Source organism: Chelmon rostratus, chromosome 23 (genome assembly GCF_017976325.1).
Source record: "Chelmon rostratus isolate fCheRos1 chromosome 23, fCheRos1.pri, whole genome shotgun sequence".
Classification (NCBI taxonomy): domain Eukaryota; kingdom Metazoa; phylum Chordata; class Actinopteri; order Chaetodontiformes; family Chaetodontidae; genus Chelmon; species Chelmon rostratus.
In genome coordinates, this window is record NC_055680.1 from 19,173,540 (window position 1) to 19,179,671 (window position 6,132).

Sequence of the window (6,132 nt, forward strand, 5' to 3'; positions counted from 1 at the left end):
GTCTGTCGCGTCACATGCGATTGACTTTTCGACCTTTTGAAGTGTTTTAGCGATGTGACCATCAAAACTGATCCTTAAGCTTTGTGTGGAAAGCTTGAGAACAATAATAAAGTCACACTTCAGTCGGACTTAATATACATTTAAGACAACAGAAACCTGATACCAGAGAAGCTCTGGGTTGTCAGTCAAGTCAAAGTCAGCTTTATTGTCAGTCCTGCAGTATGTACAGGACAAACAGAGAATTGAAATCACGTCACTCTTCAACCTCTGTGACGGGACATATATTAAAAAGAAATAAATAAAAACTGTACAATCTAAACAACGACACATTAAGAGAGAGTAATAGTGCAAATGTAACTGGTAGTGCAAAAAGAAAGAAGTTGTCACACCGCGGTGAGGTTTGTCTTGTCATGGGTTTTTGTCTTGTTATTTCCTGTTTTATTTTGAAGGCCTAACTCTCCTCTCGTTTCAGAGCACTTGCCCTTCCTCATGTGTCCCGTGTGTCCGCCCTGATTACCTATTGTCTCCACCTGTTCCTGATTACCCTCCACGTGTTAAATAGTCTGCGTCTCCCTTGTCTTGTGCCAGTGTGTCTTTGTCCGTCGAGCAATTCACCCGAGCCTGTCTTCTCCCTTGCCCGTACCACAGCCACAGTTATTGTTGTAAGCTCTTGTTTCCTCTTCGTGAGTGTTTTGTGTTGTAATTTTGATAACTTAGGTTTTTGATTTATTAATGTAAGATTCTAGTTAGCCGAATTGTTTACCTCTTTTGTAGAGTGATTTCTGTTGTGATAGTTTTGTCTTTTTGTTTCCTGTTCCTCCATTATTTTCGGAGTAGATTTTGAGTTCTTTGTTTTACCTACCTAGTCTTGTTTAGTCATAGCTGTTTGAGTTTCCTCCTTCGGGAGCGTTTTTGTTTCTCGTATTCATAGTCGTAGAGTTCCTTAGTTATTCCTCTAAGTGAGCGTTTTCTGTTCTTTGTTATTTTTCTTATTAGAGATATTTATTAGATATAGCATTTTGCCTAGATTAATTTTATAGCCGGTTTGTTTAACACTTCGCGAATTGGTTCCAGAGTGTTCAATAAACTTCTGTGTGTACTGATCTCTGCGTCTGAGTCCTCTTCTGAGTCCCGGCCTGACAGTACACACTGGCCAGCATGGACTCAGCAGAGACCAGCCAGCTCACCGCCGCAGTCCATGCCCAGGAATCTCGCCTTTCCCGTCAGGAAGAGTTCCAGGCAGCCATGGCGTCACAGTTAGGTCAGTTGTCGTCTCAAGTCCAGGATCTGATTGATCACTTCCGTCAACCTACCAGAACCATGGCAGCACCACAGCCCTCCCCGACACCGGTCCCGAGTTTCTCCGGCACCGGAGTCGGACCCAAGCTCGCCCCACCGGAACGCTATTCCGGAGAACCGGGTCAGTGTAAGGCATTTATGATAGATTGTTCTATTCATTTTGAACACTCTCCCTATGCGTTTCCCACAGAACGATCTAAGATCGCGTTCATGATCTCCCACCTGACCGGGCGAGCGAGGGCTTGGGCTACAGCAGAGTGGGATCGAGAATCACCATTCTGTTCCTCCCTAAAAGACTTTAAGGAGGCTTTGACAAGGACTTTTGATCCGGTGACAACCAGCCGGGAGAAGGCTCGAGAGCTGAGCGGCCTCAAACAAGGCTGCAGCTCCGTCAGCGACTACGCAATCCACTTCCGCACTCTGGCGGCGGAGAGTGGGTGGAACGCCACAGCACTGTACGACGTGTTCCTGAAGGGACTTTCCACCTCCATCCAGGAGATGCTGGTTCCCTTGGACCTCCCCCCGGACCTCGACTCGCTGATAGCTCTGGCTATCCGGACCGAAAACAGGATCCACGATCTCAAGCAACACCGAGGCAGCCGGACACAGGAGGAAAGGGGCTTTCGTGCTCTTAATCCTACACGGCTGGAAACCCGTCATCCGTCCCCAGACTCGTCTCAGCACTCGGGATCCGAGGGAAAATCCGAACCCATGCAACTGGGTCGAACTCGGCTGACACCCGAGGAGCGTCAACGCAGACTAACCGAGGGACGGTGCTTCTACTGCGGAGAGACGGGTCACCTCATTGCCTCATGCCCGGCCAAAAAGAAAACCAAGCCGGTGAGTTCAACCCCCCAGATGGTTGCTGCATCACGAATCTTCACGCCGATTCAGGTAAAACACAATACCATTATCTCACACCTGAACGCACTCATAGACTCAGGGGCAGACGAAAGTCTAATGACGTGGGATTTAGCAGCTAAGTTGGGGCTCAAGACTGAGCCTCTGACTGCCCCAGTGCGAGCACATGCTTTGGACGGTAAGGAGCTGTTCCTCATCACCCATACCACTGAGCCCCTGGAAACCTATGTCCAGGGTCATAAGGAAATAATGAACTTTTTCCTGTTTCACTCTCCCTCACAGACTTTGATCCTGGGTTATCCCTGGCTGCGGGAAAACAACCCCCTCATAAACTGGAAAACTGGAACTATTATGGGCTGGGGGGGTGAATGCACTAATCACTGTAAGTCCCATCAGAACCAAGCTGAAAATGTGTCCACGATTAACCATGTCTCTCTTAATGTCACCACAGACACCGAGACCAACCTGACCTCCGTACCGGCATGTTACCACCACCTCAAGGAGGTTTTTAGCAAGGACAAAGCCCTGTCTCTACCCCCTCACAGACCCTACGACTGTGCCATAGACCTGCTCCCGGGCTCCACCATTCCCAAGGGCCGGCTTTATTCGGTTTCTGGACCGGAGAGGAAGGCTATGACGGATTACATCCAAACCTCTCTCAAAGCAGGGCTGATACGCCCCTCCTCCTCTCCGGCCGGAGCAGGGTTCTTCTTCGTGGGTAAGAAAGACGGGTCGCTTCGCCCATGCATTGACTATAGTCCGCTTAACTCTATAACTGTAAAGAACCGTTATCCCCTTCCCCTCATGTCGTCAGTATTTGACCAGCTTCAGCAGGCCCGAATATTCACAAAACTTGATCTCAGAAACGCCTATCACCTGGTTAGAATCAGGGAAGGGGATGAGTGGAAAACGGGGTTTAACACCCCCAGCGGACATTATGAATACCTAGTCATGCCATTCGGACTCACTAATGCACCCGCGGAGTTCCAAGCCATGATAAACGACGTATTAAGGGACTTTATAGATCTATTTGTGTATGTTTACTTAGATGACATACTGATCTACTCTCCCGACCTCGTTACACACCAGAGACAAGAAGCGGCCGTGCTCAAGCGTCTATTAGACAATAGACTGTATGTCAAGGCAGAAAAAAGTGAGTTCCATGCCGAAACCATCTCCTTCCTGGGCTTCATCGTAGCCCCTGGAAGGGTGCAAATGGACCCGGCTAAAGTTAGCGCTGTGGCCGAATGGCCCACTCCGGATAGCCGTCGCAAAGTTCAGCAATTCCTAGGTTTTGCCAACTTTTACAGACGGTTTATCAGAGGCTTCAGCGCAATCGCTTCTCCTTTGCATGCTCTTACCTCCTCCAAGGTCCACTTCGCCTGGTCTCCCGAAGCTGAGAAGGCCTTTCAGAAACTCAAAGCCAGCTTCACCACAGCACCCATTCTCATCCTGCCTGATCCACAGCGACAATTTGTGGTAGAAGTGGACGCTTCCAATGAAGGCATCGGGGCCATCCTCTCACAGTATGCTGAACGGGACGGCAAGCTGCATCCGTGCGCCTTTCTGTCACGACGGCTGTCTAAGGCGGAACGAAACTATGACGTAGGTAACAGAGAACTTCTGGCGGTCAAGGTGGCACTGGAGGAGTGGAGGCACTGGTTGGAGGGGGCTGAGCACCCATTCCTGGTTTGGACTGATCACAAGAATCTAGAATACATCCGTCATGCTAAAAGATTAAACTCACGCCAGGCCAGGTGGGCGCTATTTTTTAACCGATTCTCATTCTCTCTTTCTTACAGGCCGGGGTCCAAGAACGGAAAGCTGGACGCCTTGTCCCGACTCTACGACCAAGAGCCGGTGGCCAAGGAACCAGAACCCATCCTTCCACGAACCTGTGTGGTCGGAGCGGTGACTTGGCATATAGAAAATGAGGTTAAGCGAGCTAATGGAGTAACCCTGCCACCTAGTGGGTGCCCTGAAAATGCTTATTTGTCCCGGTTAATCTGCGCCCACAGGTGATCCACTGGGCTCACTCCTCGCTGCTATCGTGTCATCCGGGGGTGAAACGAACTATGTTCGCCATCGCCCGGAGGTTCTGGTGGCCATCCATGGATCCGGAGGTCCGGGAGTACGTAGAGGCTTGCTCAGTCTGCGCCCGAAACAAGCCGTCCTCTGGGTCACGCATGGGGTTGTTACAGCCTCTGCCCATTCCCTCCAGACCGTGGTCCGACATATCTATGGATTTCGTCACGGGGCTCCCGGTCTCTCAAGGTAACACCACAGTCCTCACTGTGGTAGACAGATTTTCTAAAATGACTAGATTTATTGCCTTACCAAAGTTACCTTCTGCTAAAGAAACTGCAGAAATCATGACTGATCATGTATTTAAAATCCACGGATTCCCCAAAGATATAGTTTCAGACCGGGGGCCCCAATTTGTGTCGCGATTCTGGGGGGAATTCTGCCGTCTCATTGGGGCCAAAGCTAGCCTGACTTCAGGCTATCATCTAGAGGCGAATGGCCAGACTGAGCGTCTCAACCAGCAGCTGGAAACCGGACTCCGGTGCCTGGTGTCCCAGAATCCCTCTACATGGAGCAAACACCTGGTCTGGGTCGAGTATGCTCATAATTCATTACCCACTTCAGCCACCGGTTTTTCCCCTTTCAAATGTGTTTATGGTTATGACCCTCCAGTCTTTCCAGATCAGGAACCAGAGGTCTCAGTTCCCTCCGCCCACGCCGTGATCCGCAGGTGCCGACGCATCTGGGCTGCTGCCCGGCAGGTCCTCATCCGCCAAGGGAATCGGGTCAAAGTAGCCGCTGACCGCAAGCGTCGACCAGCACCCGCATACCAACTGGGCCAGAAGGTCTGGCTCTCGGCCAAGAATCTACGCCTTCGGGTGCCGTCACAGAAACTGGCAGCGAGATTTGTGGGACCGTTCCCGGTTACCAAAGCCGTTGGTCCTGCTGCGGTCCGCCTCCGCCTTCCCCGCTCTCTTCGGGTCCACCCCACCTTCCATGTGAGCCAAGTCAAACCTGTCAAGGAAAGCGCCATGGTCCCTGCCCCCCCCACCCCCTCCTCCTCCGGAGATGGTAGATGGGGGTCCGGTCTACAAAGTCAAGCGCTTACTGGCCGTGCGCAACAGAGGCAGGGGCAAGCAGTACTTGGTGGACTGGGTGGGTTACGGCCCAGAAGAGAGGCAGTGGGTTCCATCACGTTTCATCATCGACAAGTCCCTCATCAGAGACTTTAATCGGGACCATCCTGAGCAGCCTGGACGTCTGGTAGCCGGTCCTAGAGGGGGGGGTAATGTCACACCGCGGTGAGGTTTGTCTTGTCATGGGTTTTTTGTCTTGTTATTTCCTGTTTTATTTTGAAGGCCTAACTCTCCTCTCGTTTCAGAGCACTTGCCCTTCCTCATGTGTCCCGTGTGTCCGCCCTGATCACCTATTGTCTCCACCTGTTCCTGATTACCCTCCACGTGTTAAATAGTCTGCGTCTCCCCTCATTTCAGAGTCCAGGGTGTGTGTGTGTGTGTGTGTGTGTGTGTGTGTGTGTGGGTGGGGGGGGGGGGGGGGGGGGGGGGGGGGGGGGGAGAGTTCAGCATCCTGACAGCCTGGTGGACAAAGCTGAGAGAGATGCACCAGAGATGTGCACACCCAGGAATTTGGTGCTGCTTACCCTCTCCACCGTAGCACCATTGATAGTAAGGGGGGCATACTGGGGGTGTCTTCTCCTGAAGTCCACAACAATCTCCTTCATCTTCTCCACATTCAGAGAGAGATTGTTGTGTTCACACCACGAGGCCAGGCGGCTCACCTCGCTCCTGTAGTCCGCCTCGTCGTCGTTGCTGATGAGACCCACCACAGTTGTGTCATCGGCGAACTTGACGAGGAGGTTGGAGCTGTGGGACGGTGTGCGGTCGTGGGTCAGCAGAGTGAAGAGGAGGGGGCTCAGCACACATCTTT